This window comes from Physeter macrocephalus, chromosome 2 (assembly GCF_002837175.3).
Source record: "Physeter macrocephalus isolate SW-GA chromosome 2, ASM283717v5, whole genome shotgun sequence".
In the NCBI taxonomy this organism is placed as follows: Eukaryota; Metazoa; Chordata; class Mammalia; order Artiodactyla; family Physeteridae; genus Physeter; species Physeter macrocephalus.
This window is the reverse complement of record NC_041215.1, coordinates 6,528,008-6,543,393: the sequence shown is the minus strand read 5'-3', so window position 1 is coordinate 6,543,393 and position 15,386 is coordinate 6,528,008.

Genomic DNA, 15,386 nt, shown 5'->3' with positions numbered 1-15,386 from the left:
GGATCAATCCAAGAAGAAGATATAACAATTGTAAATGTTTATGCACCCAACATGGGAGCACCTCAATACATAAGGCAAATGCTAACAGCCATAAAAGGGGAAATTAGCAGTAACACATTCATAGTAGGGGACTTTAACACCCCACTTTCACCAATGGACAGATCATCCAAAATGAAAATAAATAAGGAAACACAAGCTTTAAATTGTACATTAAACAAGATGGACTTAATTGTATTTATGGAACATTCCATCAAAAAACAACAGAATGCACTTTCTTCTCAAGTGCTCATGGAACATTCTCCAGGATAGATCATTCTTGTGTCACAAATCAAGCCTTGGTAAATTTAAGAAAATTGAAATCATATCAAGTATCTTTTTCGACCACAACACTATGAGACTAGATAGAAATTACAGGAAAAAATCTGTAAAAAATACAGATACATGGAGGTGTGAATACAATACAATACAATACAATACTAAAAAACTAGGAGATCACTGAAAAAATCAAAGAGGAAATCAAAAAATAACTAGAAACAAATGACGATGAAAACACAACCACCTAAAACCTATGGGATGCAGCAAAAGCAGTTCTAAGGAAGTTTATAACAATACAATCCTACCTTAAGAAACAAGAAACATCTCAAATAAACAACCTAAGCTTACACCTAGAGCAATTAGAGAAAGAAGAACAAAAAACCCCTAAAGTTAGCAGAAGGAAAGAAATCAAAAAGATCAGATCAGAAGTAAATGAAAAAGAAATGAAGGAAACAATAGCAAAGATCAATAAAACTAAAACCTGGTTCTTTGAGAAGATAAACAAAATTGATAAGCCATTAGCCAGACTCATCAAGAAGAAAAGGGAGAAAACTCAAGTCAGTAGAATTAGAAATGAAAAAGGAGAAGTAACAACTGACACTGCAGAAATACAAAGGATCATGAGAGATTACTACAAGCAACTCTATGCCAATAAAATGGACAAACTGGAAGAAATGGACAAATTCTTAGAAAAGCACAACCTTCCAACACTGAACCAGAAAGAAATAGAAAATATAAACAGACCAATCACAAGTAATGAAATGGAAATGTGATTAAAAATCTTCCAACAAACAAAAGCCCAGGACCAGATGGCTCACAGGCGAATTCATCAAACATTTAGAGCATAGTTAACAACTAGCCTTCTCAAACTCTTCCAAAATATAGCAGAGGGAGGAAGACTCCCAAACTGATTCTACGAGGCCACCATCACCCTGATGCCAAAACCAGACAAAGATGTCACAAAGAAAGAAAACTACAGGCCAATATCACTGATGAACATAGATGCAAAAATCCTCCACAAAATACTAGCAAAAAAATGCTAGTATTAAAAGGATCACACACCATGATCAATTGGGGTTTATCCCAGCAATGCAGGGATTCTTCAATAAATGCAAATCAATCAATGTGATAAATCATATTAACAAATTGAAGAAGAAAAACTATATGATCATCTCAATAGATGCAGAAAAAGCTTTTGACAAAATTCAACACCAATTTATGATAAAAACCGTGCAGAAAGTAGGCATAGAGGGAACTTACCTCAACATAATAAAGGCCATATATGACAAACCCATAGCCAACATCATTCTCAATGGTGAAAAATGGAAACCATTTCCTCTAAGATCAGGAACAAGACAAGGCTGTCGACTCTCACCACTATCATTCAACATAGTTTTGGAAGTTTTCGCCACAGCAATCAGAGCAGAAAAAGAAACAAAAGGAATCCAAATCAGAAAAGAAGTAAAGCTGTCACTGTTTGCACATAACATGATACTATAAATAGAGAATCCTAAAGACTCTCCCAGAAAACTACTAGAGCTAATCAATGAATTTGGTAAAGTAGCAGGCTACAAAATTAATGCACAGAAATCTCTTGCATTCCTATACACTAATGATGAAAAATCTGAAAGAGAAATTAAGGAAACACCAGATGGAGAGATATACCATGCTCTTGACTGGAAGAATCAACATTGTGAAAATGACTATACTACCCAATGCAATCTACAGATTCAATGCAATCCCTATCAAACCACCAATGGAATTTTTCACAAAAGTAGAATAAAAAATTTCACAGTTTGTTTGGAAACACAATAGACCCCGAATAGCCAAAGCAATTCTGAGAAAGAAAAATGGAGCTGGAGGAATCAGGCTCCCGGACTTCAGACTATACTACAAAGCTACAGTAATCAAGATAGTATGGTACTGGCACAAAAACCAAAATATAGATCAATGGAACAGGATAGAAAGTCCAGAGATAAACCCACACACATATGGTCACCTTATTTTTGATATAGGAGGCAAGAATATACAGTGGAGAAAAGACAGCCTCTTCAATAAGTGGTGCTGGGAAAACTGGACAGCTACATGTAAAAGTATGAAATTAGAACACTCCCTAACACCACACACAAGAATAAACTCAAAATGGGTTAAAGACCTACATGTAAGGCCAGACACTATCAAACTCTTAGAGGAAAACATAGGCAGAACACTCTATGACATAAATCACAGCAAGATCCTTTTTGACCCATCTCCTGGAGAAATGGAAATAAAAACAAAAATAAACAAATGGGACCTAATGAAACTTAAAAGCTTTTGCACAGCAAAGGATACCATAAACAAGACCAAAAGACAACCCTCAGAATGGGAGAAAATATTTGCAAATGAAGCAACTGACAAAGGATTAATATCCAAAATTTATAAGCAACTCTTGCAGCTCAATAACAAAAAAACAAACAACCCAATCCAAAAATGGGCAGAAGAACTAAATAGACATTTCTCCAAAGAAGATATACAGATCGCCAACAAACACATGAAAGAATGCTCAACATCATTAATCATTAGAGAAATGCAAATCAAAACGACAATGAGATATCATCTCACACCGGTCAGATTGGCCATCATCAAAAACTCTAGAAATAATAAATGCTGGAGAGGGTGTGGAGAAAAGGGAACCCTCTTGCACTGCTGGTGGGAATGTAAATTGATACAGCCACTATGGAGAACAGTATGGAGGTTCCTTAAAAAACTAAAAATAAAACTACCATATGACCCAGCAATCCCACTACTGGGCATATACCCTGAGAAAACCATAATTCAAAAAGAGTCATATACCACAATGTTTATTGCAGCTCTATTTACCATAGCCAGGACATGGAAGCAATCTAAGTGTCCACTGAGAGATGAATGGCTTAAGAAGATGTGGCACATATATACAATGGATTATTACTCAGCCATAAAAAAGAAACAAAATTGAGTTATTTGTAGTGAGGTGGATGGACCTAGAGTCTGTCATACACAGTGAAGTAAGTCAGAAAGAGAAAAACAAATACCGTATGCTAACGCATATATATGGAATCTAAAAAAAAAAAAAAGTTTCTGAAGAAGCTGGGGGCAGGATAGGAAAAAAGATGCAGACGTAGAGAATGGAGTTGAGAACACAAGGAGTGGGAAGGGTAAGCTGGGACGGAGTGAGAGAGTGACATGGACTTATATATACTACCAAACGTAAAATAGATAGCTAGTGGGAAGCAGCCGCACAGACAGGGAGATCAACTGGGTGCTTTGTGACCACCTAGAGGGGTGGGATAGGAAGGGTGGGAGGGAGATGCAAGAGGGAGGAGATATGGGGATATATGTATAGCTGATTCACTTTGTTATAAAGCAGAAACTAACACACCATTGTAAAGCAATTATACTCCAATAAAGATGTTTTTTAAAAAATGGAATAATAGTCAAACAAATAAGAATCTGAGTCTAACTAAAAGGCTTTATTTGTGTGCATATGTATGCTTTGAAATGCTTAGGTGAAATAAAATACTTTTTATATTAAAAAAAAAATGGTCAAGGAAAGATGTTAAAATACAAAATGATCTCAGTGTGGTTTGGAACTCTGACCCAGAGGTCCAGAGCCCAGAGTCTGGGGACCAGGAGACCATGTAGATGGGTCTGCTGGAACATCTTCTGGGGACTAGTGGTTGCTGCCTCCTGAGGTCCAGTTTGTGGGCAGAGCAATACAAAGTAGGCAAGCAGGGAGCATCCTTTCTAGGAATTCCTTGCATCCCCACTTAAGGATCCTCCGTTTTCCCATCAGTAAAATGTCTCAAGCCCTGTTTGGGTTTGTTGTGAGGATTGAATGTGAAAGGATGGAAGATACCTGGCCTTTCCTATTCATGGGGCTGACAGGGTTAATATTGCCAGCCCTGATTCCTGGGTGTGAAGGTGGCATGTGAAAAAGTCCAGTTTAATAATTTAAAAATTCCTTCACATGACATAGATGCATCTTGAAAACAACAAGCTAAGGAAATGAGCCAGTCATAAAAGACAGCATATTATATGATTCCATTTCTATGAAATTCCAGAGGAGGGCAGGGTTTCTTTTTGGTGTAATGAAGATTTTTAAAAATTGATTGTGGTGATGGATGCAAAACTCTGTGAATACCCTAAAAGCCATTGAATTGTATACCTTAAGCGTGAATTGTATGATATGTGAATTATATCTCAATAAAGTTGTTTTAAAAAAATCCTTTCACATTCCAAAGATGCAATTAGGCTCCAGGGGGTGAAGTTACTGACCCAGGGTCACACACCAGCCAGTCACAAACCTGGGATCCAAGACTAGTCTGCAGGACCCCAAAGGCTGCTTCATTCTTTTGTTTCTGCTACCTCCCTCAGGACTGGGTGAGGAAGGTGAGGGGTAGCATTTGTCTCATGAAATATTAAACATCTCTGCAAAAGAGTGTTAGCTAATATTTTAACAATGTTGTCTCTGGGTGATCAGATTTTCTCTCTTTGTTCTTTCTGGTGTTGTATAAGTATTTTAATATAATTTAAAAAACCCATTTTGAAAGAAAACATTATTCAGGAAAGGTAGGTAACAGTAAATATAATAGGCATCCAGAGTAAACAATTACTCTTGTAATTGTTCAGCTAAGGTTGAGTGCTTTCTATATGTAGGGTGCTGCGCTAAGTGTTCGGTGCATATTATTACTTTTATAAGGTAGAGGCAATTATTGTCCTCATGTTACAGATGAGAAAATTGAGGTTCCAAGAATGAAGTGGTATGTCCAAGGTGACACAGCAGGTCTGGAACTTGCCCCCGGGTCTGTGCAGCTCCAGAGTCTGCTTCTAATCAGGCATTTTGTCTAGACCAATAGAGACGAGGGTCTGGCCACTGGCCACGCTGATGGGCTGCAATGGTCGATTCCAGACTCTGCATTTGTGGAGGATGGGCAATGCTAGTAGGTAGAGAAGTGAAGGCACATGGGTGCGTGTTGTATAGGAACAGGTGGAGGTCTGAGGATGTAAGGGTAGGGCTGCAACACCATACTGCTTCAGTGTCTGCCAGGCTGTGCTGGAGTGGTCTTGCTTTGCGAGGCCAGGAAGGAAGAACAGAGGGGGCTAGGACTAATGCATGAACTCAAGTGGGGTGGGGGGTAGGCTGGGATCTAACTATCCAGAGACGGGATTAAGCAGCCTTGTAAGGTAGTGAGCTCCCATCACTGGAGGTGTGAAAGCTGAGACTTGATTTCAAATGGGCAGAGTACTGGTGAGGAGTGGCTTTAGGCATTGGGCAGAGTTTGGACTAGATGCCCATATTAGTCAGTGTGTACTGGGTAACAAACAACCTCCCCCAACACTCAGCAGCTTGCAACAATAAGTGGTTATTTTTCACTCCCTGATCTGTGGGTCAGCTATGGCTCGCCTGGGATTGGATTCGAATCAGCTCCATGTGTCTCCGGTTCTTGGTCTTCCTGAAGTGAGCTCTTCTCCTGGCCAATGCTGCAAGCGTGAGAGCAAGAACACAAATAAGTGATGCATCTTAAATTCTCTGCTTAGAATGGCCACACTGTCAAGTCCCAGGTTCCATTGGTCAAAGCAAGCCACATGGCCAAGTCCAAGTCCATGGCTTAAGGGTGTATATTCTGCTCACAGGGTGCAGGACGGGAACAAATACAGTCGACCACAATGCTGTTCAGATGATCTGATCTACACCAAAGAGATAGATTGTCACTTTTCCACATGACTGGACCCCTCCAGGGATGTGTGATAATCAGTAAATTCATGGCCAGCTCCAACTCCAAAGTGCCCCTTTGCTCCCTCCCTTTCTCTTGGTTTGTGTGGCTGCCATCCATTCATTTCTTCTCTCTTCCATCATCCTTCCCTGGCTCTGGGGAGAAAAGGGACTGGTGAGATGAATCAGAAAGAAAAACAGCAACACACAAGCCCTGGGACTTCCTTTGTTCCTAGGGACAGATAATGGGATCCTTGACCTAGAATTTGGTCACAGAAAGGGAAACGATTAAATCAATGCCTTGCAGGCTCTCCGTGCAGCTCAAGGATGGCGAGCCCACATGGAGGGCCCTTGGATGGGCTGTGAGTGTGCCCCAAGCTTCTAACAGAGTAGGAACCAGAGAGCTAAAGTCTCCTAGTCGAGAGGAGATTTAAAATGGAAAGACAGGGAACTGAGAGGGGCTGCCAGGCTGTCCTGGAAGGGAAAGACCTGGAAAATGTCAACAAGCAAGCATCTAGCATCAGAGGGTCCATGTGGCCATCGAGAGATTCCTCCTCGAATCTCTCGTGGGATTTTAGGATAATATTCAAGTTAAAGCTGTCGCCTCTGCTGAGTGATGTGCAATACCCACCCTCCATCATCCTAAACTTTGAGTGAAAAGCTGTTACACACAGAACCTTTAGTTCCTGGTAATTTGGGGGAGCAAAGTAATCATGCCTGCATCCAGTGTGGGGTGGGGCAGGGAGGCAAAGATAGCGTGGAGGGTGAGAACTCAGAGGAAGTAGTAGATAAGAGCAAAGGCTGCCTAGGAGAAATGTAGCTATCTAACATGGGGATGTGAGCTACCAATATTTTAATATTTTTTTTTTGATGTTGGGGGTAGGAGTTTATTAATTAATTAATTAATTTTTGCTGTGTTAGGTCTTCATTTCTGTGCGTGGGCTTTCTCTAGTTGTGGCAAGTGGGGGCCACACTTCATCGTGGTGCGCGGGCCTCTCACTCTCATGGCCTCTCTTGTTGCGGAGGGCAGGCTCCAGACGTGCAGGCTCAGTAGTTGTGGCTCACGGGCCTAGTTGCTCCGCGGCATGTGGGATCCTCCCAGACAAGGGCTCGAACCTGTGTCCCCTGCATTAGCAGGCAGATTCTCAACCACTGTGCCACCAGGGAAGCCAATATTTTAATTTAAATATCCAAGAGCAGGCCTAGCCCAGCAGGCAGGAGCCCCAGAGATCTTCAGGGGGCTGCCACCTAACTTATATTTGGGGAATATTTGGGATAATTTTGGACTCCGTGGAAGACCCTTTGCAGCTTGGGCTAACCACTGGGCTAGTGCTGAGACAGAATCGTGTCCTTGGGGAGAACAGCCCTGGGCTGGGCAGACTCTCAGAGCGCACCACAAAATCAGAAGGAAGTTGTGCAAACAAGTCTGACGTTAGCCCAACAGATTTTGGGGTGTGGGGTTCCTCCGTTTGAAGCTGAGCCTTGCAGACAGTGTCAAGGCACCTGCAGGACTAAGAGAACTTTCTAGAGCCTTTCAGCCAAGACTATCCCCTGAGGCATATAGATTCGAGGCAGGACAACCCCAGGTGGTGAATACAGGGTAATGGGGTGTGAAGAGGATATACTTGGTTCAGGGATGTGTGAGGGGAGAAGCCATCAAGTCTGCCCTGGAGGCTCCAGAAAAGCTCTGCTGCAGATGGGACCTTTCAGCTGGGCCTTGAAGATAAAGAGGAGTTTGTTACCTGGTGATGATGGGGATGGGCTCCTTAGGTAGAAGGAAGAAAGTGAGGTAGACTCTAAAGAAGGGTGACACATAATTTCACTAGTTAACATGAGCTTTTTAATCTCTTTCCTCATGTATTTCTATTTCCTGTTAAAAACCGAGAAATGTATTCAGATTTATGCTAATTGCATACCCTGCACCCAGAATAGAAAAAGTCGTAGGCAGTGGCTGCAGAGCCTTCACTGCTGTGGGAACTGCTTGCTGTGTTTGTGGCTTCCGAGGAAGAAATCCAGACCCTGGAGCCTTACGTTCGTCCCGGGGCGGCCCCTCACTGTGGACACGTCACTGACCACGCAGTCACGTGAACTGGGGGTTCAGTGCCTGACTCTGGCACCTGGGGGCTGCGTGACCTTGGCCAAGTCATTTTGCCTGTCTCAGCTTTAGTTTCCAAAACCTAAAATAGGGATGCAGATCTGTCCTCCTGTCGTTCTGTCTCCTCCAGGGCTGAGCACTGTCTCCCTGGTAGTTTGCCAGCTGGACGCCCAAGGCACGTTCTTAACTTGATCTAGAAGGTTTCTTCCCTCCTTGCCACTCAAGTCAGCTCCCTGGTAACTTCTCTCCCATGGTCAACAACCCCAGCTCTGTCAGTGGGGCTGGATTCTCACATCCCTGGCTTCAGGGTGATGCCCAGAGAGGACCTATCTCCTTTTTACCCCATGCCAAGCAGGGTAAGGTCATCCCTTCTTTGGATCTGGAAGACCTGGGAATGTCCAGGGCCTGGATTTGAATCCTGGCTTGGCTGTGATGCCTTGGGCAAGTCCACTAACCTCTCTGAGCCTCGGTTTCTTAATCATTTAAATGGAGATGACAGCACTGACCTTCCAGACTTATGGTGAGGAAGCCATTAAATGGGAGAGTATGTGCCAAGTGGCAAATTGTGACAACTATATATTTGCTCTTTGTCCCTGGTTCCTGGCACAGAGCTCCTAAAACCCTTGGCACACTTGACTCGGGAGTGGCAAGAATGCTTTTAATAATACAAATGAATCTATATACAAAGACAGAAAGGGCCTCACAGAGAAAACAAACTTATGGTTACCAAAGGGGACAGGGAGGTGGGGGAGGGATGAATTAGGAGTATGGGGATTAACAGATACACACCACTATACACAAAAGAGATAAGCACCAAGGATTGACTCAATAGCACAGGGAATTATACCCAAAATCTTGCAATAACCTATAACGGAATATAATGTGCTGAAAAAAACCCCGTAATCACTGTACTGTACTTCTGAAACTAACACAATGTAACACAATGTTGTAAATCAACTCTACTTCAATAAAAAGAAGAATGTCTTTTATATGCTAATGAGATGACTGGTGGCTGGGGGCCCCTAAATAGCTTCAGGAGGGTGAATGGCTGCTAAAAGACAGGGCATGACTGGAGGGTTTGAACTTTCAACCTCTCCCTTAAGCTCTGGGGAAGGCTGAGGGGCTGGAGATTGAGTTAATCACTAATGGCCAGGAGATTGAGTTAATCACTAATGGCCAATGATTTATGCCTATGGAATGAGACCTCCCTAAAAATCCCTCAACAATGGAGTTCAGAGGGCTTCTGGGTTGGTGAACACAGCCAGGTGCTGGGAGGGTGGTACACATCCAGAGAGGGCATGGAAGCGCCCCTTCCCTCCCCCATACCTTGCCTTGTGTACCTCTTCCAACTGACGCTTCCTGAGTTATATCTTTTTTATAGTGAACTGGAACTAGTAAGTAAAGCACTTTCCTGAACTCTGTGAATCGTTCTGGCAAAGTATTAAACCTGAGGAGGAGGTTGTGGGAATCCCTTGAATTTAGAGCTAGTTGGTCAGAAGTACACGTGGCAACCTGGGACTTGTGACTGCTGTCTTAAGTGGGGCAGTTTGTGGGACTGAGGCCTCAACTTGAGGGGTCTGCACTATCTCCAGGCAGTGTCAGAATTGAATTAAATTGTAGAACACCCAGTTGATGTCCAGAGAGTCTATATCAGACCTGATTGTTGGTGTTGAAAAGAAGCAGTTCACAGGTGAGTAGTGAGCACTCAATAAAGAGCAGCTATGCACCTTCAAACTGTGCTGAATCTATTGAAAAGCTTGTGCATTGAGAATACTGATGGGTTTTACACACTGCCTCATGGTTTATAAAGAACTTTCGCTTAGGGTACCAAATTTGACAACAAATTTTGGACTTTCCCCCATTCTGTTGCTTCAGTGGGGAGCCCACATAGGGTCCCTGCTGGGCTCAGGGAAGGGTGTCCTGGAGGAACCGAGCACACAGGGTGACCAGGGAAGCAATAAGGGGTACATTGTCTCCGAATTGAACAATAATGACAAAATGAACAAAACGTCAGTTTGCTTATTATCACCATGTGCCTGCAATTCTAAATAATGTTAGTGATAAAATATTCCTCCCTGAAAATATATTTGTTGATATAAGTTCTAAACACTTGCTTTGGTCCTGGTTGAGAGTTTTAATAACATATGTCGGCTTCCTATTAGCACATTTTTATTACATATTCTTTAAAAATATATCATTCTACCTGGAAATTAATTCTGAGAACACCCAATTGTACAGTTGACCGACCGTGATACACTCAGGCTCAGCTACAAGCTCTCGTTTTTGTTTTTGTTTTTTTTGCGGTACGCGGGCCTCTCACTGTTGTGGCCTCTCCCGTTGCGAGCACAGGCTCCGGACGCGCAGGCTCAGCGGCCACGGCTCACGGGCCCAGCCGCTCCGCGGCATGTGGGATCTTCCCGGACCGGGGCACGAACCCGTGTCCCCTGCATCGACAGGCGGACTCGCAACCACTGCGCCACCAGGGAAGCCCCAAGCTCTCGTTTTAAGAGTAAGTTCATAACGATTTGAAATTGTTTTCTCTTTGGGAGGGGTTAATGATGCTGTATATTCCCAAGTTTGGACAATAGACTAGAAATAAATGAAAGCATAGTAATCGCAAAGACAAGGAAACTGAACTTACGTTTCTTCAATTACGTCACTCCACGTGGCTACTTAGAGCTTGTATTTGTGTTTAAAATTTAAAACAGGGCTTCCCTGGTGGCGCAGTGGTTGCGAGTCCGCCTGTCGATGCAGGGGACACGGGTTCGTGCCCCGGTCCGGGAAGATCCCACATGCCGCGGAGCGGCTGGGCCCGTGAGCCATGGCCGCTGAGCCTGCGCGTCCGGAGTCTGTGCTCGCAACGGGAGAGGCCACAATGCGCGTCCGGAGCCTGTGCTCGCAACGGGAGAGGCCACAGCAGTGAGAGGCCCGCGTACCGCAAAAAAAAAAAAAAAAAAAAATTTAAAACAGTGGGACAAAGTACCAACTGTGAGGTGTAATCTTTTTGTTTGACAGTGCAAATTTTAGTTTATACACAAAATATGTCAATTTCACTTTAGAATATTATTTTATTTCAGATTATTATAATTGAATATCCCCCTTATACAGAGGAAGGAATGCTAAAAAATGATCCACTCTGGGTGTCAAATATGGTAGGTACACTCCTGCCAGGGAACCAACCAGGCTGAGGCCAGGTCCCTGGGGGAGCTGAAGTGGCTCCTGCCTTCCCTCCTCAGAGCAGGACTGCCCAAGGGTCTGGGAGACTGAGCCTGTGTGTTGTGGTCACATGAAGGAGGCAGCAGCTGGTGTGACAGATGAAAACACCGGCTTTGGAATCAAAGGAGCAGGTTTAGATAGCTGTGTGGCCTTGAGTAAGTCACTGCACCTCTCTGAGCCTCAGTGTTGTCATCTGTAAACTAGAGATGATCTAGCACCTACCTTCTGCTTTGATTGGAGGGTACAATGAGATCATGTGGCCAAACTCTGTCTGGCTCACATTTGGTGGACAGGGGTTAGTGGCCATTGTTATTGATATAATTTCCGTACACTGAGGGCTGGCAGGGAAAGGAAAGGCAGGAAGGCGAACAGAGTGTGAGCGTGGGTATTTCCAGTATGACCCGGGGTGGCTGTGGTGACCAGAAGAACAGAGGCTCTGTTTAAGGGCTCAGGTCCAAGTGCAAGAGCATCTCATTTCTCAAAAGAAGCTGGAAATGGGAAGTGAAATCTCTCATTTAAAAATGTTGGCTCAAATAGTTTTAAAACACTGCGAGGGTCCAACAAAACATAACCGTGGGCTGAGTTTGATCCACGGGCCACTAGTTAGCAACCACGGTCTAAGAAAAGATGGACCCCCAAACACAACAACAAGGAAGCCTATTGCTCTGAGAAACCTCAATGAAACTCTCTTTCCCTTTATCTCTGGCTCTCGATCCCTGTCTTTGTCTCTCTCCTGCTATCTACTTTATCTGCCACTCAGTCAGTTGTTGTCTCAAAAGATAAGGATTCTAAAAATGTAACCACAATACCATTATCATACCTAAAAATGAACAATACTTCATCAGATATGCAGTAAATTGTCAACATCCCCCCCCCACCCCCCCACCCCCCGCCGCCTCACATATGCGTACTTTACAATTTGTGTGTTTTCAAACCTTTTCTTCATCATGGCCCCCTTAAGGAGCGATTTAAGACATTTTCTCCCCCAGTCACAACCCTTCCCACCCTGCTCCATGAAATTTTAATACCACAAATGAACTGTATATTTCTTTATGTACTGTGGCCGTTTGGAGGGCCACATTTCATTGTAATAGCTAAGATTTTTCCACTCCCCCAAAAAGCAAGTTTTGCTCCCTTAGGGAGTGACTGCCCCCCTCTTCCCTCTTTAAAAACGCATGCTCTAATGGGATCCAAGTATGGCATGGAGCGCACCATAACAATTCATTGATGTGTTCTCATCCTAGACCCCTTTTAAGGTTCCCCTGCCATCTCTCGCTCTCTCTCTCAGTTTTTAAAAGCAATTGTTTGTTCTTGAGGAAATGTGTTCATTTGTCTTGTTGCTTCCACCCCTCCCCCTCCCCACGTTTGCTGACTACAGCCTCCTGGCGCGGTTTAACGTGGTCCTCTGTCTCTTGCACTTCCTGTTCCTTGCTGGCTGGGTCCAGTCGAGGCTGAATCAGTATGAGGATTGATCTTTATTTTCTTTCTTTTGCAAGACGATGCCTCTTTTTAAAATGGGAGCAGACACTGATGATCAAGGCCTGCATCCACTAATTCATTAGGAATTTCTTTCCCTTTTAAGGAAAAGAGTTCTAATAGTCAGTTCCTCAAAGGGCAGGAAATTTTAGCATTTAAGGGTTTATCCATTGCACTCCCCTGCAAAGATATTTTAAACCTGTTTAATCTAAAACACAAAGGCTCTAGTTAAAAGTTCAGTTCTGGTGGCTTTTGGAAGGCAGTAAGATAATATACTTGAAATTCACACATTTCATAGCCCTCTACAAACATGAGGGGAAAGGATGACCAACCAGAAAAGGTATGTCTTTCTGCCTTCTCTTTCTTCTTTCCTCCATAAACAAGTACTTTCTAAGCACCTATTGTGGGTGCTGGACCCTGTCTGAGGCACTTGGGATCCAGGGCTTTAGCTGGACTGAGCAGAGAGCTTACATTTGCAGAATGGACCCACCCCTTCCCTGCAGCTCAGTCACAATTTGTCTTTTCTCTTGCCCTGAATTTTTCTGTGGCATGAACAACAACAACAAAAGCATACCCTTGGTTGGGCCAGGGATCCTGGGGCAGGCATCGGGAAGAGTCCAAGCTGGGAACTCTGGAAGAAAACAGATGTCTCCTTTGCTGCTTCGGGAGACCACCCCCTGCCCCTGCATGACTGCAAGCGCTGGTCCCCTTTCCTGCCTGCCTGCACCACCATGTCCCAGGATTAGGGACAGTGGTTCGTTGTGAGAAGGACTGGCAATCCCTGGCTTCTGTCCACTCACGTCCCTCACATGCAAATGTCCTCCCAAGGATCACCAAGTGTCTGCTGGCGATGCTGTTTTGTCCTTATTTTCGCCACTTCTAACTTCCTGTCCCTTCCCCATCGCAGATGCAGGGTGTCACATCTGGGGGCCGGGTGGAGACTCCATGCTCAGCTCCAAACAAGAAGAGCTTTGCCCCTGGTCTTGCCATCTCCAGCTCCTGCCCTCTGTTTTTGCCTTCTCCTTAAAATAGAACGCCAGCTCCCACCTGCCACCACAAGGGGAGGAGGCTGGAAAAGGATCTGCTAAGTAAACCCTTTAGGGACGGGCATTCAAAGAGTATCCTCAAGGTGTTTTCAGAAGAAAAGAGGAGAAGCTCCTTTAAGAGCCAATGTAAACTTGGAAGGGAAATAGTCCAGCAGAGCTGGTTGCAGTGTAATTTTCACCCAAGGCCAGATTGTGCAGGGCCGGGCTTAGCCAAATACTTGTTTGCAATGCTAATTATGCAGAATCCTTGAAGAGTGGAGGGAGAAAATGTGAGAATCTGAGAGGGGCTAAGAACTGGGATCTGCCTTCCTCCCTGAGCTGGTGTCTCTGGATATCTAGTGGGTGATCAAAATCAACTCTTTGAACATTTCAAATTACCTGAAGATCAAGTGAGAGCATGTACATAGAAGTGCTTTTGCCATCTGTAAAATGCTGTACATAGAAGTGCTTTTGCCATCTGTAAAATGCTGTAGTCAAGTGAAGGATTTTCTTTATTAAGGTGAATTTTTATCTCTTTTTTTAAAATGGATTTTACTGGAGTATAATTTTTCACAATACTGTTAGTCTCTGTCGTACAACAAAGTGAATCAGCCACGTGCACACATACATCCCCACATCCCCTCCCTCTTGCATCTCCCTCCCACCCTCCCTATCCCACCCCTCTAGGTGGTCACAAAGCACCGAGCTGATCTCCCTGTGCTATGCTGCTGCTTCCCACTCGCTAACTATTTTACACTCTGCAGTGTATATATGTCGACAGGTCTGCTCTCTTTGTCTACGTCTTTATTCCTGCCCTGACACTAGGTTCATCAGTTCCATTTTTTTTTCTTTTTTTTTTTTTTTAGATTCCATGTGTTAGCATGCTGTGTTTGTTTTTCTCTTTCTGACTTACTTCACTCTGTATGACAGACTCTAGGTCCATCCACCTCACTACATAACTCAATTTCGTTTCCTTTTATGGCTGAGTAATATTCCATTGCATATATGTGCCACATCTTCTTTATCCATTCATCTGTCCATGGACATTTAGGTTGCTTCCATGTCCTGGCTATTGTAAATAGTTCTGCAATGAACATTGTGGCACGTGTCTCTTTTTGAATTATGGTTTTCTCAGGGTATATGCCCAGTAGTGGGATTGCTGGGTCGTATGGTAGTTCTATTTTTAGTTTTTTAAGGAACCTCCATACTGTTCTTCATAGTGGTTATATCAATTTACATTCCCACCGACAAGGCAGGAGGGTTCCTTTAAGGCGAATTTTTATCTTGACCTTGGAGAGTGAGGGTGGAGTAAAGAATGTAGGAAGGGGTGGGAATATTATATGCCAAGTGCTTTCAAAACGTGGATCTTGTTTAATTTTTATAAATTTTATATGAAGTAGGAATTCTTATTCCATGATTTATCAGACCAGAAGTTCATTTCTTATTTTACACATTCCAGAAACATACTGGATTGCGTGCTAGAATGAAGAAAGCCTTCCAGACAATTCTCCCAATCTGTTCATTTCTT